The sequence below is a fragment of the Ictidomys tridecemlineatus genome, chromosome 6 (genome assembly GCF_052094955.1).
Source record: "Ictidomys tridecemlineatus isolate mIctTri1 chromosome 6, mIctTri1.hap1, whole genome shotgun sequence".
Lineage (NCBI taxonomy): Eukaryota > Metazoa > Chordata > Mammalia > Rodentia > Sciuridae > Ictidomys > Ictidomys tridecemlineatus.
Window position 1 is genome coordinate 8,100,460 of NC_135482.1, and position 24,319 is coordinate 8,124,778.

The window sequence follows — 24,319 nt, forward strand, 5'->3', positions numbered from 1 at the left end:
GAGTGGCTCCCAAGGCCACACTGAGCTGGACACAGAGGGAGGCCGCGTGAGAGCCCAGGACCCAGAGCCAGCCCTCCAGACCCACTTGGTGACAACTCCCAGGGGCCTGGCCGGGTTTGCATGACTGGGGGGAAGGGACAGCTTCTCCAGGACCTGCCCCTTAACACCTCACTCAGGAGGTTTCCAGGCCCTAAAACCTTGTCCTCCAGGGTCCCCGGGGCTCCAGAGCCCTGGCAGAGCCCGGCCGGGCAGAGAGAGTGAGCAAAGAGGCCCCACGACCTGCACCCGCCCTGCACTCCCGCAGCTGCAGGCTACCTCTGAGCCCCTGCAGCTGATGCGTCTGGACACTTGGATCCCAGGGGCAATGGGCAGGGAGCTGGCACTTCCTGCCACTCGGCCTGGCTGGTCAGGGACGCAGAGAGCAGGGCTGCCGTCTGTCTCCTGAGCTCAGGGCTTCACTCTTGGCTCCAGACAAATAGCCAGGGGCCTTACATAAGCTCCCAGGCAGCTTGGTCAGCCGCATGTCAACCACCGGGGCAGAGTGACATCCTCCCTCAGAGCCCTCCACTTCCCCCACGGGCCTCTCACTGGCCAGACTGGGCCTCTTCCATCCCAAGGGTGGGCTGCCTCCTCGCTCCATCCCTCCTGCTGAAACAGGTGGCCTCCCGCCTCTGTGTCCTGCTCTCCTGGGCCCTGCTGGATCATTCATCTTTCCAAAAAGTATTTCCTGTGCACCTACTGTGTGCAGGTTCTGCTGGTGAACAAGCCAGACTTGGCACCAGCCCCCAGTCAGCCCACGCTCCAGAGAAGCAGCCAGACCCCGCGGTCCCACCCCTCTCTCTGGTTTTCCGTAGCTCTTATCGCCATCGAGCCAACCACGCAACGCTTGCGTGGTCTCTGTTACCTGGTGTCGGCCTCCCCGCCCTGAAATAAGGCTGGGAGAGAGCAGGGACTGCGGTCTGTCAGCTTTGCTGCCATGTCCCCCAGCACCTGGACTGGTGCCTGGAGCATACTAGGTGCTCAGTAAGTATTTTTGAAGAAACGAACAATGAGAAATAAATTAACAAGGGAGAAAAGTGGGAAGGAGTCCGAATCACCCCGCCCTCTCTAAAGGAAGAGACTTTAAGGGAAAACGAGAACCAGGTTCCCCCCGCCATGGGTGCTCTGCGGGAAGGGCACTTCAGGTGGAAGGAACAGCACATGCAAAGGCCAGGAGACTGGAGCCGGCTCAGAGCACTTGAGAAACAGAAATGCAGCCAGCGTGGCTGAGCCTGAGGCAGGAAAGGGGGTGGGCTGGAGGGTCTGGCGGACCACCATGCAAACCCACAGAGGAGGCTCTCAAGCGCAAGGGAAGTCACGGGTTTGAGGCAGGAGAGTGGGGGGCCCAGGGCTGTGTTTTTAACCACCCTCTGGGGGCTGAAGGGAGCTTGTGGAGGGGCAGGGGTAGAGCAGGGAGGACCAGGAGCTGCAGGCCAGCTGGCCCGGGTGGACACCTGGCCTCGTGGGGCCCCAGTGGCAGCCGCAGCCCAGCACCGCCTGCAGCTTCCTACAGCTGCACCGGCTCCTGGGACCCCACTTGGCTCCCCCCTGTCTGCAGACAGAGCCTCGCGGAGACACGAAGGCTCATTTTAGCTGACAGTGTCAATGGATCAAACTCAGGTCCATCGGACCCCAGAGTCAGAGCTGCCCCCGCGTCCCAGAGTCCCCTGCCTCCTGGTGGGTCCCACCCTGATGCTCTGTCCCCCATGGGCCCACCAAGCAGTGGTGGCCACCGCACTGGCCTCCACGACAGGGGCAGGGAGAGGCCCCTGGGCCTGGAACACACACACTCCTGAGTGCTGGCCTCCTGGGCCTCAGGTCCTCTCTCCGTGAAGCGCAGAGAGACTTGCTCATCGCCATCAAGAAACCACACAGCACTTGTTTCATGTCTGTTACCTGGTGTCGGCCTCCCCACCCTGAAATAAGGCTGTGAGAGAGCAGGGGCTGCGTCTGTCACCTCCACTGCCACGTCCCCTGCTCGCTCCAGCAGGCCTTGTGCAGAGGCCATGTGACACGGGGAGAAGGCGCTCTGGAACCCAGGAAGGCAGGAGCCTGAGCACGCAGAGCCCAGCTGAGCCACCCAGGGCCAATACCCCAGACCTCCCTCTGCCACTACTGCCACCACCATCCCCTCTGTCACCACCATGTCACCACCATCACCATTATCATCACCACCACCACCACCGTTACCAGTCACTGTCATTACCATCATCACTGTCACCACATCACCACTATCATCACCACCACTACCACCACCATCATCACCACAATCATTATCATCACCACCACTACCACCACCATCATCATCACCATCATCACTGTCATCATCATCACACCACCACCACAATCATCATCACTATCACCACCACCACCATCACAATCACCGTCACCACCACCATCACCATCAACTTCACCACCATCACCGTCACCACCACCATCATCATCACCATCACTGTCACCACCATCACCATCACCACCATCACCGTCACCACCATCACACCACCACCACAATCATCATCACTATCACCACCATCACCATCACAATCACTGTCACCACCACCATCACCATCAACTTCACCACCATCACCATCACCGTCACCACCACCATCACCGTCAACTTCACCACCATCACCGTCACCACCACCATCATCATCACCATCACTGTCACCACCGTCACCATCACCAACATCACCGTCACCACCACCACCATCACCGTTACCACCATCACACCACCACCACAATCATCATCACTATCACCACCACCACCATCACAATCACCGTCACCACCACCATCACCATCAACTTCACCACCATCACCGTCACCACCACCATCATCATCACCATCACTGTCACCACCGTCACCATCACCACCATCACCGTCACCACCATCACACCACCACCACAATCATCATCACTATCACCACCATCACCATCACAATCACTGTCACCACCACCATCACCATCAACTTCACCACTATCACCGTCACCACCATCACCATCATCACCATCACTGTCACCACCACCACCATCACAGTCACCACCATCGGCTGCTAGGAGCCACAGCAAAGTATTATGATGCATGGCACCTTTGGTTGTAAGGTGAGCCAGCTAGCCATTGAGAAGATTTACATTCATATGGAAATTGGACTCCTGCTGTTCACCTTGGCCTGCTACGGAACAGAACTCCTGGAAAGTTCCCACTGGTTGGGGAAGGATAGTAGGAGGGTTTTCCGGGGGAGGTCCTGGGCCCCGGTTCCGGGGGACGCGACCGCGTGGGTGGACCGGCTTGCTGGCCGGACACGTACGGGGTATTGGCGGCATTTTCAAAAATAAAGTTTTGTTCCTGCTTGAGTGGCTCGTGATTCTGTGCCCAACCAGACTGCAGCAATTGGCATCACCATTTCCATCATCATCATCACCACCACCACCACCACCACCACCATCACCACCATCACCACCATCACCTTCATCACCACCACCACCATCATCACCATCATCACCATTTCCATCATCATCATCACCACCACCACCACCACCACCACCATCACCACCATCACCACCATCACCATCATCACCACCACCACCACCACCATCATCACCACCATCATCTCCACCACCACCATCATCACCACCATCACCATCACCATCATCTCCACCACCACCACCACCATTACCACCACCATCACCATCACCATCATCATCACCACCATCACCACCATCACTGTCACCACCATTGGCATCGCCATTTCCATCATCATCATCACCACCACCACCACCATCACCATCATCACCACCATCACCATCACCATCATCTCCACCACCACCACCACCATCATCACCACCATCACCATTTCCATCATCATCATCACCACCACCACCACCACCACCATCATCACCACCATCACCATCATCACCACCATCACCATCACCGTCACCACCATCACCATTTCCACCATCACCATCACCATCATCTCCATCACCATTATCACCTCCACCTCCACCACCACCACCACCACCATCACCATCACCACCACCACCACCATCACCATCACCATCATCTCCATCACCATTATCACCTCCATCACCACCATCACCACCATCACCGTCACCACCATCACCATCACTACCATCACCGTCACCACCATTGGCATCACCATTTCCATCACCACCATCACCACCATCACCACCACCACGCATCATCACCACCATCAGGCAATGACGCAAGGGCTCTAGGCGTCATCTGTGTCACTTCTCACCACAGCCCCTGACATTCTCCTTCGTGGAGGAGACACCAGACCCAGGGACTCCAGCAATGCCCAGGTCACCGGGCTGACTTGGGGCACGGGTGCAGAGGTGGGTCCCAGCTCAGCTCTGCCCACTCCAAGCCAAACGCTGAGCCATCACAGGCACGTGGCAGTCACATGTGTGTGTCCGTGTGAGTGGTGTGTGTGTGTGGTATGGTGTGTGTAGGTGTGGTGTATCTGTGAGAGACCCAGCTGCTGGTCCAGAGTCACCCCAAAATCTTCCCAGGGCAGAGAGAAACCTGCCTTCTAGAACCTTCCAGCCAGCACTCGAGAGCCCCTGGTGTACTGTGTCTGCTGGAGGAGACATGAGGCCTGCCTGGTGACCAGACCCCGCGTGTGTGTGTGTGTGTGTGTGTGTGTGTGTGTTATGGGTGAAAGTGTGTGTGTGTGTGTGGCGTGTTCTGTGTGTGGTATATGGTGTATATAGTGTGGTGTCGCTTGTGTGGTGTGTGAGTGTATGTGTCTTATATGCATGTGTAGTGTGTGTGGTGTATGTGTGTGTCGAGTGTGTCATGTGTGTGATGTGTGTGTGGTGTGTGATATATATGGTGTATGTGTCTGTGAGTGTATGTCTCTGTGTGTGTGGTGTGTATAAGTGTGTATGGTGTGGTGTGTATGAGTTTTCATGTGGTATGGGTCTCTGTGTGTGTGGTGTGTGAATGTATTGTAAGTGGTGTGCAAGTGTGTGTGCTGTATGTGTGTGGTGTGTGTAGCTTGAGGTTATGTGAGCGTGTGTGTGTTTAGTGTGCAATTGTGTGGTGTATGTGATGTGTGTGGTGTGTGTCTGTGAGTGTATGTCTCTGTGTGTGTGGTGTATGTATGTACAGTGTGGTATGTGTGAGTTTGCATGTGGTGTGTGTCAGTGAGTATGTGTATGGTATGTGTGTGGTGAGTATGTTTGTATGTGGTGTGTGTATGATATGATGTGTGTATGTGTGGTGTATCTGTGAGTGTGTGTGCTATGTGTGGTATGGTTTATGTGTCTGTGGTGTGGTGTGGTGTGTATGGTGTGGTTTGTGTGAGTGTGTGTGGGTCTGTGGTGTGTGTGTATGGCGTGGTGTCTATGTGTGGTGTGTGTGTGTATGTGTGTGTGGTGTGGGGTATGTGGTGTGGGGTGTGTGTGTATGGTGTGGTGTGGGTGTTTGTGTATGTGGTGTGTGTGTCTGTGTGTGGTGTGTGAGTATGTATGATGTGGTGTCTATGTGTGTGTGTCTGTGTGGATGGTGTGTGTGTGAGTGTGTGGTGTGTGTGGGTGTGTATGATGTGGTGTGTGTGTGTTATATGTGTGTGTATGGTATGGTGTCTGTGTGTGTCTGTGTGTGTAGTGTGCGTGTGTATGTGTGAGTGTGTGTGGTGTGTATGTATGGTATGCTGTGTGTTGTGTGTGTATATGCTATGGTGTGTGTGTCTGTGTGCATGGTGTGTGTGTACAGTGAGTGTGAGTGTGTGGTGTGTCTATGTGGTGTGGTGTGTCTGTGTCTGTGTGTGTGCTGTGTATAGTGTGGTGTGTGTGTGTTATATGTGTGTGTATGGTATGGTGTCTGTGTGTGTCTGTGTGTGTAGTGTGAGTGTATATGTGTGAGTGTGTGTGGTGTGTATGTATGGTATGCTGTGTGTTGTGTGTGTGTATGCTATGGTGTGTGTCTGTGTGCGTGGTGTGTGTGTACAGTGAGTGTGAGTGTATGGTGTGTCTATGTGGTGTGGTGTGTCTGTGTCTGTGTGTGTACTGTGTATGGTGTGGTGTGTGTGAGTGTGTGGTGTCTGTGTGAGTCTGTATGTGTGTGATGTGTGTGCCTGTGTGTATGGTGTGTTATCTGTATGTGTGTCTGTGTGTGGTGTTGTATGTGCCTGTGTGCATGGTGTGTGTGTGAGTGTATGGTGTAGTATGTGTGTGTCTGTGTGTGTCTGTGTGCATAGTGTGTGTGTGGTATGTGTGTGTCTGTGTATGTGGTGTGTGTGTGGTGTGTGTGTGTGTGTGTCTGTGTGGTGGGGTATGTGTGAGTGTATGGTGTGTGTGTCTGTGTGTATGGTGTGGTATCTGTATGTGTGTCTGTGTGCATGATGTGTGTGTGGTATGTGTGTGTCTGTGTGTGTGGTGTGTGTGGTGTGTATGTGGTGTATGTGTGGTGTATGTGTGAGTGTATGGTGTGTGTGTCTGTGTGTATGGTGTGGTGTGTGTCTATGTATGGTGTGGTATCTATATGTGTGTGTGAGTGGTGTGTGTGTGGTATGTGTGTGTGGTGTGTGTGGTGTGTGTCTGTGTGTATGGTGTGGTGTATGTGTATGATGTGGTATCTGTATGTGTCTATGTGTGTGGTGTTGTGTGTGTCTGTGTGCGTGGTGTGTGTGTGAGTAAATGGTGTGGTGTGTGTCTGTGTGTGGTGTGTGTGGTGTGTGAGTGTTTGGTGTGTGTGGTGTGTGAGTGTGTGGTGTGTGTGAGTGTGTATGGTGTGTTATCTGTGTGTGTGGTGTTGTGTGTGTCTGTGTGAGTGGTGTGTGTGTGGTGTGTGTGTCTATGTGCATGGTGTGTGTGTGAGTGAATGGTATGGTGTGTGTGGTGTGTGAGTGTGTGGTGTGTGTGTGGTGTTGTGTGTGTCTGTGTGTGTGGTGTGTGTGGTGTGTGTGAGTGTGTATGGTGTGGTGTGTGTCTATGTATGGTGTGGTATCTGTATGTGTGTGTGAGTGGTGTGTGTGTGGTATGTGTATGGTGTGGTGTGTGAGTGTGTGGTGTGGTATCTGTGTGTGTGTCTGTGTGCGTGGTGTGTGTCTGTGTGTGTTGTGTGTGTGCACGTGCTCTTGGGGGACGGCGTGAGATCACCCTTGGTCCCCAGCCCCATGGCGGCCAGTGGAGCCCAGGGATGCAGACTCCCAGGATCCTAGAGGCAGGACTTACAAAGGCCCGAGTCACCAGGGCGGTGGGCGGGGGGAGGCTGCACCCCAGGCCAGTGCCCACGGCTCTGTGTCTGCCCACGGGCAGCAGGTGGCCTGGAGGTGCCCTGGCCAGCTGCCTACACAGTGGGGCGCTGCGAGCAGGGGCGGCATCCCCGGGCTGGGCGCTCCCCTCCACCAACTCCACAGTTCTGCAGGTTAGATCTTCACAGAGGGGACCTCGGAGGCCAAGGGAACCCTGAAGCAGCCCCATCCATGCCACACATACCCACAAAGACCACGCGGTGACATCACCCACTGTCACTCTCACGTGGACACACACAACACAATCACAACACACAGGAACTCACAATTATACCAAGACACATCCTCACATACACACGGACACTCACACAGACACACACACACACACACTCACACACGCACACTCAGACAACACACACACAGCTACACACACACAGCTACACACAGACACACTCACACACACACTCACACACGCACACTCAGACAACACACACATACAGCTACATACAGACACACACACACTCACACACACTCACACACACGCACACACACACACACTCACCCCTCACACAGGCAAACGGAGCACAGCCGGCATCTGGTGGTCTGCAGGAAAGTCTGTGCCGGGTTGCGGGGAACCCGCCTCCCAGATCCTTCCAGGGCGGGCATCCCAGAGCCGGAACCGGCTGCCCCCTTCCGCATGACAGCCCTGCAGATGCACGCTACAGCCTGCCCACCCGGGGCCTGCCCCAGGCCTCCTGTCACCAGCTCCCTCAACCATTCCTCAGATGACAATTTCCACAGTCTGCCTCCCCGGGACCCCTCCCCGGTTACGCTGCAGCTGCCGGATTTCCTCTGCCTGGGCAGGAGCGGGTTCGCACCAAACACCCAGAGAGGAGCAGAGAGGTGGCCTGCCTGGCTCTGCAGGTAGGGCCTCCCCTGATGCAGACCGGAGCCCTGGCCTCACTGGTCAGACTGCAGCACCTGTGGGGGGTGTGGTCCACCAAACCCCTCAGATCTTCTTCAGAGAAGCTGAGCCATTGCACACTCCTCCAGCTTAGAGAGGAGTGGCTGAAGCGTGGCCCCAAGTGGACCGCCATCAGGGAGCTCGTCCACACATTAAATCGTGGCCTCGTCACAAATCAACAGCCAGTCCTCCCAGCTCCGCAGCGCATTCAGCAAGTGGGCCAGCCACCCCTCCAGGACAGCTGGGAGCACCAGCTCAAAGAAGGCAGCTTACCAACGGGGGTGGGGGGGACACCGAGGCTCAGGGGGAGGGGGCTCCCGAGTCCAGAGCCACTCAGAGAAAGAGCGGGATCTGGATCTAGGTCCAATGCCAGGCCACCAGATCAGGGCTGTCCGGACAGGAGGTGGCAGCCCCCTGGTTATCGAAGGTCCTGACCCGTGTTTGTCCCCGGGCCTTGATGTGTGTCTGTTTTCAGGGTCTCCTCTGATGAGTGTGGCCAGCCAGGCTGTGTCTGAGCCCCCCTCAGAGTCTGAACACCTCCCAGGGGCGCCTCTGCTGGTCACTCTGTACTCTCCTTGCTGTACCCAGGGCCTCGGGTCCTGCCTCAGCCAACAAATCAAGGTACAGGTGGCCCCGGGGGGGGGGGGGGGGGGCGGCTTCCAGCAGGAAAAGCAATGGACCCAGAGTCCAGGGCCCACTCAGGGCCTCACCAGGCCTCCTCCCCTGTGTATAAAACTCGCTGGACGGTGCCTGCCCCCCCCCCTTGCAACGGAGAGACCAACAGAAAGAAATTTGGAAAGTACCTTAATGAAAACAGGAGGCCCCGCTGAGCGCTCCAGAGACACCTCCAAACCTCAGAAAAGCCTTTTTTTTTTTTTCTGGTGCAATGCAAGAGCAATGAGCTCCCTCCATCCCCCGCCCACAAAAACCCTTTAAGGTGGAAGATATCTCCCAGTTGTACAACAAGCCAGTGCTCCCGTGGTGCTGGGGGACCGCCCCTCTGGGTCACAGCCACGGATGTGTTCATCTCTCTCCTGGCTTGAGCAGTCCAGAGAGGACGCTTCAGTCCCTGGCCCAGAGAAGGGCAGGATGTGGCCCTGATTGCTCAGTGGGGCAGAGCAGGGAGTGGGGCAGAGGCCAAATGCCCTTCTTGGGATGCATCATTAGCCAGATCGCTCTGATCAAATCCAGGGGAGGGAGACAGCTGGGGGGGAGGTGCTGGCACAGGCCCGTCATCCCAGCAGCTCAGGAGGCGAAGGCAGGAGGATCACAAGTTCGAGGCCGGCCTCAGCAACTTAGTGAAGTCCTAAGCAACTTATTGAGACCCTGTCTCTAAATGAAACATAAATACGGCTGGGGATGTGGCTCGGTGGTAAGTGCCCAGTACCAAAGAGACAAAGAGAAGGGACCAGCAGGCAGAGGCTGGACCTGGAAGATGAAGGGACGAGGTCCAGGAGGCAGGAGCAGATCTCCACTGAACCTGGCCCCAAAGGAGACTGTGGCCTCCAGAGGCCTCCACCCCCACCCCCACCCCGCTCCCCAAGTTTCCCACAGGCCGGGGTCTCCACTCAGAGCACAGAATCTGTGGCTTTGTCCCCACAAGCACCTGGCAGGGAGGTCGGACCCTCCCCCACGGGAACGGAAGCCCCTAGAAGGCAGGTCTGGTTTGTGTGCCCCTTTTCACTGCTCAGTGGTCAGACAGGGCTTGGCACACAGTAGGCGCCTGGTGAATGTAACTGGGAAAGAAAGAGGAAAAAGAAAATCATCAAATCAGACCTGTTTTCTTCCCCCTTTGGACTGGCAGCCCTCATCTCCTGGACCTCAGGACCACAGGCCAAGGCCGGAAGACCCAGAGGTCCCGGCCCTCAGGCAGGTCACAGACACAGACGCCCCTGGGCCCGCAGACTGCCCCCTAAGGACCCCCCTCTCTGAGCTCCGGATTCCTGGAACACAAGGGCCGGTGGAGGACATAAGCCGGGGACAGCCTGGGAACATGTGGGAAGAAAATGTTCTGCAGAAGAGAGGAGGAAGGGGTCAGAGGTGGAGGGGAAGGAGGGAAGGGAAGGGGGAGGGGAGGGAGGGGAGCGCAGGGGTGGGAAGGGCCGGCTCCCTGCAGCTGGTGGGGTGCCCCTGGACCCCCACGCCCATCTCTGGGTCCCCTCTTTCCAGACCTAGTTTCCGAGCAACCCTCATGCGGGGCTGGGGAATCAGAGAACCAGGCAGCCGTGGGGAGACCGTCCAGGATCGAGGACCCCCACGGGAGCCGGGTTCCTTTACCTTGGAAAGCTCAGGGTGCTGGGGGCGGGCGCCCGCCACGGTGGGGGAGGGGCGAGGGGACCCAGGGACGGCCGCCTTGGGAGCCGAGCCCAGGAGCCACATTTGGCTTGCAGGGTGAAGGTGGCACAGAGAGTAGGAGAGGGGCCTGACGAAGGGGACCTGGTAGGGGAGTGGAGGGGCCACCCGCCGGCTCGGCCAGGGTGGGGCGCTGGGCCCCAAACCACAAAGAGCCTGCGACTGGCCGAGCGGTTCCTGGAAGCCTCTGGGCTTGGCCGGCTCCTGGAGGCCAGAGCCGTGGGTGCGCAGGGGCTTCTCAGCAATCTCCGCCCCCACCTGCCCACCCAAGGTCAAGGGGAGTCGGCCCGGGATGCAGGACTGCCTGGCGCCCCCTGGTGGGCCCGCGAGATGCCCTCTCAGCCCCAAGCCTTCCGAGGGGGAGAGCAAGAGGCAGGAACTGGGGAGTGGGGTCCGCAGGCCCCTGGTCCAAGGAAAGGGCTGAGGCTTCCTGCAGCTTGCAGCCCTCCCCCAGGCTGCCCGTCCTGTGCCCCTCAGAGATGCTCTGAGCAGCCGGGAGGCCAGAGTGGGACATGTCTGGTGCCAGGCTTCCCGTGAGTGTGGGAGGTTTACCAGCTCCTGCCGGGCGACCTGGCTCACCCCAGGATACCCTCTTGCCTCTCCCCATCCCCTAGACTGCGTGGCCCCTGCTCAGTGTCACCCTGTCCTGTCGTCACCTGTCACCCACTGCATCCCCTCCCAGGACTCAGAGGTGACGGCTGAGGCAGAGGGGAAGGGAGGTCCCTAGACTCCTGCCCAGTGCCCAGCCCAGTCCTGGGACCTGGAGCCTAAACAGAAAGTTTGTCCTGAAGAGAAGAGTTTCAGGAGCCAGAGGCCCTGGGGCTGAGGGAGGACTGACCCAAGAGGTGGCTTGGCAGTGGAGGTAGGGCCTGAGGACCCGGCAAGGGGTGCAGCCCAACTCCTCCAAGCCCTGTCCCCGCACCAGCCCAGGGACCCACACTTGTGTCTGCCCAGCATCCTGTCCCTAGGCAGTGCCGGGGTCTGGGGGTCCAGGGGTCTGTGGGTCGAATTCCCCAGGCAGAGAGGGACACGCAGGCTGGCCGCCTGCTCAGGCCCACCTGAGCTCTCCAGCCCAGGACACTCACAAACACCCAGACCCCACCACACCAGAGACACGCAGCCTCTCTCACCCTCTCTCGCACACACACACACACACACACACACACACCTGACCCCAGAACACAGATTCCCAGGACCAGATTATAGTTCAGGAGTCGCCCCAGATCCCCAGTCTTCTCCACCACTCTGAAGCCCCCAGGATCCTGACCAGGAAGAGGGACAGACAGCAGCACTGGCGGATGCCTCACCCTGGCCCATCCAAAGCCCCCTCCCCCAGGTATCATGACCTCCCCCAAAAGAGGCCTTCCCAGCCCCTGCGGAGCCCTCTTGCCCCCCAGCCCCCTACACACACCACCCAGCTGACAATTAAAACCTAATCATCATAAACACTCATTATATAACCATCCCCAGCGCCGCTGAGGATCCCCGTAGCCCCTGGAGTCCCAGCTCCGACCCTGGCCTGGCTCCATGCGGTGCAGCCTGGGCCGCCGGCTGGGGACCGGCCTCGCGGGGGGCCCTGCGCCACCCCAGCCTGGAGGAAAGTTAAACCCTGCCGGGGCTCCCCCACTCCACCGGGCTGCCACTCTCCCGCGGCCAGCACTCCCGGCTCAGCCCTGCCGGACCCCGGCACCAGCTCTGGTCGGGCTGGTGGCAGAACTGCAGCAGCGGAGGGGCCGCGGGACGGACAGACAGACAGCCGGGCCACGGGCGGCAGCCTGACTTGTTGAATAAATTCCTGCAGCGCTGACTCGGCCGGCTTTGGGCTTCGGGGTTGGCACCCAAAGAACTTTCGTGGCCTTGGAGAGGGGCCCGGTCAAAGTTCCCGTCCTTCTCCCAAGGCAGAGGCCCGGGGCACGCGACGGGGGCCCACCTGATGGGCACGCGCGGGTGGGGACACTGCTCTCCCGAAATAAAGAAATCAATCCGTCCGCGGCCAACGCGCCAAGAACCGGCGGCGCCGCGGAGCCCTCGCCGGGTCCCCCGCCCCCGCCCCACCGCCACCTACCTTGGCATGGACGTGGCCGGGCAGCGGGGTGGTCCGGGCTGGAGGCGCGGGGCGCCGCCACCCCCGAGGCGGGCGATCGAGAGGGACCCCCGCCCCGCGGCCCCGGCCCTCCGATGCCGGTTCAGCGGAGCCCCCGGGGCGCGGGGGGCGGCGGGCGCGGGGCGGCGGGCCCGGGTCGCCGGGCCATGGCGGGGCGCGGCGGCGGGGCCGGGGGCGCGGGCCGAGCGGAGTTGGCGCGCGGCGGCGGCGGGCGGCGCTCCGGGCCGGGGGCGGGGGCGCGGGGCCCGGCCGAGCGGTGGCAGGTGCCGGGAGGGGCGGCGCGCGGGCCGGGGTCGGCCGCGTCCGTGCGCCCCTGCGCGGAGGGCGCCCCCGGCCCGGGCTCGAGGCGCGGGGTCTGCGCGGCGGGGGCTGCGGAGGAGCCCGAGCGCCCGGCGGTGCGGGGACGTGCGGCGGCGGCGAGACCGAGCCGCGCCGCGTGCGAGGAAAACCGTCCTTATACTGACACCAAATGTCTTCGGGGAAAGCTGCAGGCGCGGGACGCTGGAGGGGGGAGGCGTGGAGGCGACAGACTGAATGACGGCGGCGGCCGGTGAGCACCCCTCCCCGGAGGCCAGGAGGCCCCCGCCCCGCGGCCACCTCCTGAGAATTCAGGGTCCTGCCCAGGGGAGGGTCCTGGCCCCTCAGTCTGGGACTGCGTCATGCGTAAAAGGGGAACCCTATCGGTGACCCAGCCGAGTGCCAGCCCTTGACTGGGCTCCCACACTCCAGAGGTCTCTGAGACGCGAGGTGGGGGGTGTGCCCTCCTCTGGGACCACCGCTCGCTCCTCACGGCGGCGCTGGGCCGAACCCCTCCAGAGGTCGCCAGCCGCCCCAGTTGCCTGCCCACTTCTCATTCGCACCTTTCTTCCAGCCTCGGTTTAGGAAGGCCGCCTCCTTCAGGAAGGCTTCCTGGAGGGCCCCGGGTGAGACAGATGCGGGTGAGACAGATGCGCCTTCTCCAGCTGCAAGGGCCTCCCTCGGCCTCTCCACTCCCAGGGGGCAGTCCTTCGCATGGCCAGTTCCCCAATCCCATGCCCGAGCCATGTCTCCCTTCCCCTCTCCCTCAGGGCTACCATTTGGGGACAGGGGAGCATTCAAGATTAACATCCATTTTTATTGATTCATTTGTTCCCAAACAAATGAGAGGCATCAAGAGCCTCTCACAGACAGGTCAAATTGCTCACGGTTCTACAACTCCCCAAGCATTTAATGAGCAGCTATTATGTGCCCAGCATCTCCTGGAAGTCCACCCTTTGCCTCCATTTTACTGATGATAAAACTGAGTCCAGAGGTGAGCTACCCAGCCAAGGTTACTCTGCAGGGAAGCAGGAGCCCCAAGTGATCTGGTGTTCCCCAAGCACCACCCAGGTGTCTCTCCACACTCGGTCACCTGCTCAGCCCTTCCCACCTCCTTGGAGCACAGAACATGGGGTGGGGACATCACACTGGTCTGGCTCCTGCGGGAGGAAGCTGGGGCTGCCCTGGGGCTGCTGTTCTGCAGACAAGCGCAGCCTTGGGGAAGTTGGTTGGTCTTCACTCTGCCATTTCATGACTGGGGGGGGGGATGGGCAAGCCCCAGAACATCTGGACCCCAGGTCCGCCCGCCCCCCGCTGTGGAATGGGGATAAAAGTTCACATTCCCAAGGTGCAAACAGTTTCTAAAGGACCTAACACAGTGCCTGGAGCATAGTAGTTGCTCAACAAACCTTTATCCCTTGCTATCTTTAATTCTGTCCAGGGAGACAAGATAAACCTTTGTCACTGAGAAAACCCTTCATAACCAGACCACAATGCAAGGTCCTGAAAGTACACACTAGGCCACAAGACGCCCCGTAGGTGTGACTCCAACAGATCAGTGTCCCCAGCTGGATAAGTGGATTTCGGATCAGAGAGGCTTCAGGAGCGGCTCGTCAAAGGTGGAATGCTTGAGCTGAGCCTTATGGGAGTGGACAGGGTTGAGACCTGAGAGGAGGAAGGTGGCCCACGGCATCAGGACGTCACGGAGGCAGACACTGAGCGGCCCAGCAGGCCTCCAAGTCCCCCGGTGGGGTGCCGTTGAAGAGCCCGGCCCGAGGGCGGAAGGAATCTGGTTTGAGGGCCAGAGCGGATGCCGCCTCGCTCCCCTCTCCCCATCCTCCTCCACGTGTTTCACCAAGTCCCGAGGCTCCCAGGACCTCGAGACCCATCAGGTGGTGAATTCTGGGTTCCTTCAGCGGCAGCCCCCCAACGTGACCGTGGTGACACAGTCGCACACCTCTTGGGTCAGTTCCTTTGCTCTCTGAGCAGCTCTGAACAAAGTTCTCTATTCTGTGTTTGAGCAGAAATGATCCTCCTGTCCCTCTCCCAGCAAGCCCCCCCCCCAGCCTCCTACAAGCACCCACGCCTGCAGAAGTCCTGCTTTGTATCTAACCTGAATGCTTTATGCTTCAAGTAAAGCCTTGGTTGTCCACTAGTCCATCCACCCCACCCTGCAGGACAGTGAGTGGGTCCTGTGGACACTAAAAGCCAAGAAGGAAGTAGGAGGAGAGAGGATCCTCCACCCCTGGGGGAGGGGAGTGTGGCTCCCGCCCAGGCAGCAGGCAGGCTGGGCAGTCCGTCCCGGGAGCTTCATTTATTCATTATTGCTATTTATATTGAGGCTGGTGTTTGCAAAGGCCGCATCAGCTGCAGGCACACCAGCCCCTCCAGGCCTGCAGGGTGTCCGCCAGGAGGCGGGTGACGTGGATCTCAGCCTGGACCCCCCAACGCACCCCCTGACAGTGGGGACTCCCTCTCACCCCCATTGACGCCCGCCCCCACCTTCCCCAGGGGCATCCTCCACTGGGGAAGCTGGGTCAGGCTTCCTGCCCTAGAACATGAGATGAGGTTCCTTCCAGATCCACAGATCCTGTGAGGACAAAGATAAAGATTCCGACATCCTCAGAACGCACGCGGACTGGTTTCTTAAATGCTCGAAGATCAATTATCTGAGCCGGGCCCCGGCCTGGTGAAAGCCCTTGACAAACATTAACACTTTTAACCCTGAACACATCTTAGGAAATTGCTGCTGCTGTTTTACAGATGAGGCGCCTTTGGCACAGAGAGGTTAGGTAACTCACTCAAGGTCACACAGCTAATAAGCAGCAGAGCTGGGATCTGAATTCCGGGGTTGTGTGCTCTAAACTAGGATTCTGGATTCTAAGACTCAAAAGCTCTACACTTGAAGGTTTCCGGGATTCCAAACTGAGAATGGGGTAAGACACCGTCATACCCAGTACCCTGAGAGAGCACACCCCCCTGGGACACGGGAGGGGATGGGCTCATGAGCCGGGCCAGAGCCCAGTTCCCCCACTGCCTCCCAAGCCCTAAGAACCCGTGCTGCCAGGAGCTCTGGGGCCCAGGGGACCCTGCGCCAGGACTGGAGGATCCAGTGACAGAACGGGAACTGCAGGGTGGGGGAGGGGTCCCGGGCTCACTGCCTGGCCTGCTGGCCTGTGTCCCCTCCCCAGCACCCCCAGGCGGTGCCAGGCTGGGACGCTCCCAGGTGGGAAAGCCTGGGACTGCTGACTGCGGGGGACACAGGAGGAGACGGAGACACAGAGCCGGGGGCTGGGCACGGGGCTTCTCGCCTGGGACAGGCCAGGCTGCACCCGACACCTGCGGGCACCGGTGAGTTCAGAGGCGCCAAGGGGGCCGGAGCCTGTGTGGAGGGCCAGCGGGTGTCCCTCGGTGACCACGAGGAAGGCGGAGCTCGGGGAAGCATGGAGGGCGAGGAGAGCGGGAGACGGAGGGCTGGCACCCGGGGCTCGCCCCAGAGTCCCCGGGAGGGCAGGGCTGGACTTCCGGTCCCTGCGGGACAGCAGCCTCAGCCCCCCACCCCGTGTGGGTGTCGAACAGGAGCTGGAAGCGGAGACGCACTCCTGGGTCCCCAGCAGCCCCAGAGAGAGGCTGAGGCAGGGGTGGAGGACGGCAAGGTCAGGCAGCCTCTGCAGCTCAGGGAGGCCCTGTCTCCAGTTAAAACGAAAGAGGACGGGGTGCTGCTCTGTGTCCCCTGGACCAAGAAGAAAGGACAAGACTGAGAACAGCCCTGGGCAGGGCAGGCCCCCCCACCAACTGGGCCAAGTCAAAGCCAGAGGATCCCAGAGGACACTGGCCTCCCCCATGATGCCTGCACCCCCAGGAGCCCCATCCAGGCAGGGGCGGGCCGCTGCGCCGGCTGGTAAGGACCCGGGATTCCCTCCATGACCGGCAGGGGTCCACCCACCTCGTGAGCCCACGCAACCCCCAGAGCCACGAGAGGCCAGATTCAGAGACGGCGTGAACTGCCCAGGGTCACAGAGCAGATGAGCTGCCCAAATGAGGCAGGCCAGGGTGAGAGAGAGAGAGAGAGAGAGAGATCCCTGTTGTCCCACCCACCAGACGGCAGGCTGGAGAGGGGACAGAGGGCCGATGGGGACAGATGTCGGGAAACTCAGGTCCCTGACTCAGCCAAAAGAGGTGGTTGACACCTAGAAGCTGTCTGGATGGGGCGCATCTGGAGAGGGCCGTGCAGGGTCTGCCGCTGGGGGGCGGAGGTGTCAATGTCAGGGGGCCACTGGCCAGAGCCCCACCCGGCACACGCCAGGAGCCCCCTCCCCCATGGTGCTTGGCAGCTGGCACAGTCCCTTTGTGCCTCATGACATCCTGGACTTCAGCACACAGTAGGTGCCCAATGTTTGCTGGGTCGTTTCTTGAATTCGGCTCCGGGGCAGTCATTCCCACGCTGGTTTTACTGAGGAGGAAACTGAGGTGGAGGCCACGCCAGAGGTCGCTGTGGGGCCAGCTGGTGCTCTGCCCTTGACATCTTCTGTGTGGCAGGTGTAAATGCACGGAGCAGAGAGGCAAGGACCCCAGCCTGGGGGGGCCGCCCTGGGGGGCCCGCCCCGGGGGAGCTCAGTAGAGAGCGGAGCCCCAGGAGCAGGAGGAGGGTCCCCTGAGGAGGCAGCCTGGAGGCCTGGAGGGCTTTTCTGGCCCAGCGTCCCAAGGTCAACCCAGGTGGCCAGCAAGTGTAAGGACTGGTGAGGACACAGGCCAAGGAGGAGGGGGGAGCCTGGGCGGTGAGGCTTGGGAGCCAAGGAGCCAGAGGAGAAGCCACAGGGCAGCTGGGGGCCACTCTGACCCCTGCCTCCTCCCCCTCTGTCTCCGTGCTGTGTCTCTGGTGTCTTTCTCTTTTCCTCATTTCTCCTGCCCGACCCCTTCCTCCCGGGCAGTTTCTCTGCCTTCTCCCTCTGCTGTCTCTGGGGCGTGTGCCCAGCTCTGCCTCTGTCCCCCGCCCCGTCCCTGTGTGTAAGCCCCCCACGCACACACGTGCTCGCTCCTCCCCGTGGCCGGTCTCCCTGCAGCTCCTGCTGCTTGCAGAAGAAGAGCTGAGTGAACGGCCACTGTCCTTTTTATCCTCAGCTGGACAAAGGCTGGCACCCGCAGGCGGACCTCGAGGAAGCTGCCTCCAAGGTCACCACCAAGGAGAGACATTTGGGGGCTGCGTGGGTGGGAGCAGCCCTGGGCTGGGGGGCTGGCCCTGTTCAGTTGGTCGCCCTATGGTGGCCACTGGGAGCCCTGGTGGCTCGAGAGGGACACTGCAGGGAGCAGCTGGCTTGGTGCAGAGCGCCTGGCGCCTCTGCAGGGGGGCCTTCCCCTGAGGCTTTGATCTCTGTCAACAGCGATCGCCCCCAGGGCTCGGTGGGTTCCTACCCAGCACCCCAAGAACATGGGTTCCCCTCCAGCACCCCTGGAAAGGCTCCCGAGTCCAGTCCCCGGCTCTGCCTGCTCCTGGCCTGCGCTGGCTCTGGACTCGGGGAACAGCCCGCCCTGCCCTCTGGTTGGCCGTGGCCCTGGGTGGCACTGAGAGGTCAGAGGTCACCTTTCCAGGACCTTGCCAGGGTCACTCAGGGGCCCCTGGCTGTGTCCCCCACTGCACTCCGGCCTGTGGGTCTTGCCAGGCACGGTGTCGCCCTGGGGTCCAGCAGGGACAAAGCCAAGCCCTTGACCCAGCCGAGCTCACACCCTCATGGTGGGTCAGAAAGCACATACGGGGGACAAGTCCCTTAAATAGTGACTGGCCTGGGCAGGACAGGAAGGCGGGGACAGGCAATGGGGACAGCTGGTACTGTCGCTCCTTTATTTTTTGAAGCTGGGGATTGAACACCAAGGTCCCTCACATGCACAGCCATTCTCTACCCTGAGCTGCGTCTCCAGCCTGAGGGTCACCGTCCTTTGAAATGAGATGGTCAGGGGACAGCCCTGACGGCAGGGAGCAGCCTGTGAGGGCAGGGAGCCTCCCTCTGTCCCCTCTCACCTTCTAGTGAAGGGCCAGCATCTGGGCCACCCACCCAGGTGAGCCCTGCCACCAGCCCCCTCTCCCGCCATCCGCGCCTCTCCCCACCCCCACACTTACGCCTGCCACAGAGCCTCCCCAGGGGGCCCTTCCTGCAGGCACAGAGCCAGGAGGGGCTGCGTAAAAGAGGCACCCCCGGATTGGAGGAGGCCAGGCCCAGCCTCAGCAGGCTGGAGGGGGGGGGCTTCCTGCAGAGAGAGCTGGTAGGATGTGCCAGGAGAGTGGGCGTGGCCATGTGTGGATTAGGATGGAGGCGGCCTTCATGGGGAGGCCCAGCCTCCAACTCTGTTTGAAAGTCCACGTAGATGATAATGGGAGCTGGGGCCAACCCCATGGGGGCAGAAAAGCAGGAACTCAGCCAAGACAGAGCTCCAGTGTTCCTAGTGACCAGCGTGGCACTACCACCCAGCTGGCCCCACACTGTGAGTTCCCTGGCCCCCTCTCCTGCCTAGTCTGGGGGTGAGCAGGGTCTTCATGACCCTCTGGCAGATGCACAGAGTCCAGAGAGGCAAAGACACTGGCCCAAGATCACAGGACAAAGAGTGGCAGAGCCCAGAGCCACGCCTGCGTCCACCCCACACTCCGTCCTGCCCAGCCGGGTCCACAACCTGGAGCCTGCACCCCCTCCTGGCCTGCAGAGGGCTGTGGACCCCCCTCCACCCTCGCTCCTCCAGGAGAGTTAAGGGGTTTTTGACCCAGAGCGTTCACCTCCAGGCACCAAGCTGCTGCTCCCGGAAGGAGACTCCCAGAGACGGTGACACCAACCTCTGCACTCTGCCTGGGCACACAGACCCACACGCACCAAGGCACCGCACCACACCCAGATGCCACTGCCCCCAGAGCTCCCCCAGCGCGGCGCCCCGGTGCACAGGCTCGGTGACCACTGAGTTCACACTCACACAGGACGAGTGCCAATGCGCCCGTCCCCAGGTGCCCCCGGGAAGGGGCCGCGCTGAGTTCAGAGCATCAAAGAGGAGCGGGATGAAGGGCGAGGGGTGGGCGCTGGGGGCGAGATGCGCGACGGGGAGGGCGCGGGCCGGAGGAGGGGGCGGAGCCTGCGATGGAGCCTAACTTTAGCTGCAGCGCAGAGATGACTCACCCGAGCAGCGAGCAGCGGCTCGGCTCGGGTTTATACACCTCGGGAGCTAAATATACAGGCCCAGGGGCTCCTCTGTCCCGGAGGTCCCCCTGCCCGCCCCGCCCCACAGCCCGCCCTCCCCACGCAGCCCGCCAGCCCGCCCTGGCCCTGCCCTGCCCTGGCCCTGGCAGCAGCTCTTCACCAGGAGCTGACCACCGGGTCCGGCTCCAAGCTCAGAAATAACGCGGTCCCCACGGCCCCCTTCGAAGCCAGGAGGTTGGGTGGGAGGGCACGAGGCCTGCCCAAGGTCACGCTGCAGAGGAGATCAGCCAGGCCAAGGCCGGAGCGGGGCTGAGCACCGAGAGGGGCTGTTCGCCAGCCCCGGCAGGGGTGCTGGTCCCACATTCCAGTGGCCAGGGATCTCTGGACCCACGGAGAGCTCCTCCGACATCCCCCGCCTGCCCCGCCCCAGCCCAGCTCCCTGCGCCCCAGCTGGCGCTCAAGGTCCTCTGCCACCAGACCAGGGTGTCCGGAGTGGCCCAGCAGCCGCCGCCCCCTCAAGCTCCGTCGCTGTCCGTGGTGCTGAGCAGGCTCCCGACACCCTGGTCAGGCCTGACCTCTGTCGCTCAGCAGGACTCAGGAGCTGGGCAGGAGAGGTGGGAAAGGAGGCCAGGAGGGCAGGAAGGCAGCGGGGACTCTCGGGGACAGGAGCACTTTCTTCTTTGACATCATTTTCTAATAACTACAGTGACCAAGAGAAACACCACAAGCAAATGCGGCTGAGGAATCAAGGAACCGATTGTAGGGAGACCCCCCTGAGCCCGACTCCAGGGGGACCTCGCTGAGCCCGACTCCAGGACGTGCTCAGGGGGACCCAGGCCGGAGGTGGAGCTGAGCCGTCTGGAGTGTGGGGCTCAGACCCGCTGAACCGAAGCTGAACTGAGCTCCTAGTCATTTCCATGTTTTTGTTCCCTGACTTGACGGCGAGGTTGTGAGTTTTCACACTGTCACAGAACAGGCTTCCGTTTCCCAGGGTACGTGGCATTTCACGTACTCCCAACAGCTTCAAAGATTTGTTTTCCTCTGCAAACGTAGAGGAGTGCTAACCACTCCTTCCCACACCAGCCGGCCCGGGCCTTTGCACATGCTGTGCAGCCAAGCTGAGCTGCCTCCCTTTCCCCCTTTCCTCCTTCGGGCTCTGCTCCTCCATCTCCCCCACTGGACAGGGAGCTTCTGAAGAGCAGGAACCACCACAACTCATTCCTTTCCTTTCCTTCCCTGTGAGAGAAATGGGGGGGCCGATATGTCCTAGGACTCGGGTGGGGTGACCACTGGGCCCTCAGGAGGGAAGGGCAATGGGGGTGTCATGGGTTCTGGGTTTTTGGAGACTTACTGCCTCCTAGTAGCCCTAGGGACAGCTCTCGGGGCTCCTCCCTCCTGCTGTCTCCCCTCTTCTGGCTTCGTCAGATTGTGCAGATGAGGAAACTGAGGCCGAGGGAGGAAGAAGGTCCTGTGCCCTGTGAGAGTTTGTCCAGGAGGACCACAGGGGGGTTCGAGAAGGCTGAGGAGGGACGAGGACTGGTGCTCTCCCCAGGCCCCCCCCCTGGGTCCCTCAGGAGAGAACCTCTGAGCTCAGAGAGGAAGATGGCCCCCTCAGGCCTCCCCTGCCCCCAGAGGATCCCGGCCTACAAATAACCACGGCCCCTAATCTAATTACATCTCAATTCACCAGGTCTCTAGAGACTGTGGGTCTCAGGAACAGGAGAGAGGGAGGGGAGGAGAGGGCGGGGAGGGGAGGAGGGGAGAGGAGGGAGGAGAGGGGAGGAGAGGGGAGGGGAGGGAGGGGAGGAGGGGAGGGGAGAGAGGGAGGGGAGGAGAGGAGGGGAGGGGAGGGAGGGGAGGAGAGGGGAGGAGGGGAGGGGAGGGAGGGGAGGGGAGGGGAGGGGAGGGGAGGGGAGGGAGGGAGGGGAGGGGAGGGGAGGAGGGGAGGAGGGGAGGGGAGGGGAGGAGGGAGGAGAGGGAGGGGAGGAGAGGAGGGGAGGAGAGGGAAGGGAGGGGAGGAGGGGAGGGGAGGAGGGGAGGAGGGGAGGAGGGGAGGAGAGGGAAGGGAGGGGAGGAGGGGAGGGGAGGAGGGGAGGAGGGGAGGAGGGGAGGGAGGAGGAGGGGAGGGGAGGAGGGGAGGAGAGGGAGGGGAGGGAGGAGAGGGAGGGGAGGGGAGGAGGGGAGGAGGGGAGGGGAGGGGAGGGAGGGGAGGAGGGGAGAGGGAGGGGAGGGGAGGAGGGGAGGGGAGGAGAGGGAGGGAGGGGAGGAGAGGGAGGGGAGGGGAGGAGAGGGAGGGGAGGGGAGGAGAGGGAGGGGAGGGGAGGAGGGGAGGAGGGGAGGGGAGGGGAGGGGGAGGGGAGGAGGGGAGGGAGGAGAGGGAGGGAGGGGAGGAGAGGGAGGGGAGGGGAGGAGAGGGAGGGGAGGAGGGGAGGGGAGGGGAGGGGAGGAGGGAGAGGGAGGGGAGGGGAGGAGGGGAGGGGAGGAGAGGGAGGGGAGGGGAGGAGAGGGAGGGGAGGAGGGAGGGGAGGGAGGGGAGGAGGGGAGGGGAGGAGAGGGGGGGAGGAGGGGAGGGGGGAGGGGGGGAGGGGAGGGGAGGAGGGGAGGGGAGGAGAGAGAGGGAGGGGAGGAGGGGAGGGGAGGGGAGGGGAGGGAGGGGAGGGGAGGAGGGGAGGGAGGAGAGAGAGGGAGGGGAGGAGGGGAGGAGGGGAGGAGAGGGAAGGGAGGAGAGGGAGGGGAGGGGAGGAGGAGAGGAGAGGGAGGGGAGGAGGGGAGGGGAGGGAGGGGAGGGGAGGGGAGGAGGGAGGGGAGGGGAGGAGGGGAGGGGAGGGAGGGGAGGAGACATGGGGGGGGGAGACGTGGGGGGCGCCTCACCCTCTGGCACCCATGAGGACCCTGCTCACAAGCTCCACCAGTACCGGGGTCTCCACACCCACCCCAGCCGTCCCTGGTGGACACTCCAGGGTTGAGCGTCTGCCGCCCATGGACCCCCTGAAGGTGTTCCCTTTGGCAAGTTTCACAGTAGGGCAGGGGACATGGCTGAGGGGCAGAACCCTTGCCGGGCAGGGAGGTCCCCAGCCTCTATCACCAAAAGGTAGCCAGTAATAACCATAGCAGGCGTTCCTCGTGCCCCAGGCCCTGTTCTGAGCACTTGTCACATTTTAACCCATGTCACCGTCACAGCACCCTGGGTGGCAGCTGCTACTCTTTCCACCATTGTACAGATGAGGGACCTGAAGCCCAGAGAGGTCCGTCACCTGGCTGAAGGTTCTGCAGCAGGAGGGGTGGTCCTCAGAGCCCACCAAGGTGAGCCTGATGCCCCGGTCAAAGAAGGGGACACAGGCACAGCAAGGGGGTGGCATCCCCAAAGTCCTACTGATGGAGGAGCCTGGATGCCCCCCGGCCTGACTGCCTACTGTCATGAGCAGGTTCCATCTCAATCTCTACACCCACCAATGGGTCAGACACAGTGTCACAGCCCAAGTGTGAGGACGAGCTTGTCACTAAGATCTTATGAAAGGACAGGTGTCCCCACTGTTTGGACCTGGAATGTCCCCAAAGGCCCATGTGTCAAAGCCTTGGCCCCCAATGTGGTGCTAGTGGGACACAGGCTTTAAGAGGCGGGGCCCAGCCAGGTGCACACGGAGAATCCCAGCTACTCAGGAGGCTGAGGCAGGAGGATCCGGAGTTGAAGTTCAAGGTCAGCCTGGACAACTTAGTGAGACCCTGTCTCAAAATAAAGAATAAAGGTGGCAAGGGATGGACCTGAGTGGGGGGCAGAAGTGGGACCAGTGGGAGGCCCTCGGGTCACTGGAGGTGCAGTCCTAAGCCGGGGGGGGGGGTCACCAGCCTCCTCCATTTTTTGTACCAGCTGTGAGAGGGGCAGGGATGTACCTCTGCCATGACATGCCATGCCACCACGGGCCCAGAGCAACAGGGCGGCGGTCGCAGAGGACCTCCAACACCGCCGAGCCAAGCAAGCGTTTCCTTTGGGTTTGCTCGGGGTTTGCTCCAGAGACGGAGCTACTGATGCAAGAGCTCGGCTCAGAAGCACCTAGAACCTGCTCCCCGGCCCTCGCGGCCACCCCGGGCCAGTCGTTTTCAAAGAGCACAGGAGGGGAAACCGAGGCACGGAAGCAGAGGCCATTCGCTCAAGTCACACAGTCCACAGACG

General features: G+C 61.1%; 1 protein-coding gene and 1 long non-coding RNA gene across 2 annotated transcripts in view; one reads left to right on the forward strand and one right to left on the reverse strand.

The window, feature by feature from the left end:
* The window catches only part of Cacna1i (calcium voltage-gated channel subunit alpha1 I), a 95,545-nt gene extending 82,758 nt beyond the window's left edge, over positions 1-12,787 (reverse strand). Inside the window, exon 1 of the mRNA XM_078052700.1 lies at positions 12,638-12,787. The gene's annotated coding sequence lies outside the window, so the exon portion shown is untranslated. The remainder of the gene's footprint in view (positions 1-12,637) is intronic.
* Positions 12,788-13,014: 227 nt separating this feature from the next.
* On the forward strand, positions 13,015-15,675 carry LOC144378304 (uncharacterized). The gene is made up of 3 exons (XR_013440003.1): positions 13,015-13,226; positions 13,548-13,614; positions 14,415-15,675. It is a non-coding gene; the product is annotated as an uncharacterized LOC144378304 (long non-coding RNA).
* Positions 15,676-24,319: the final 8,644 nt, after the last annotated feature.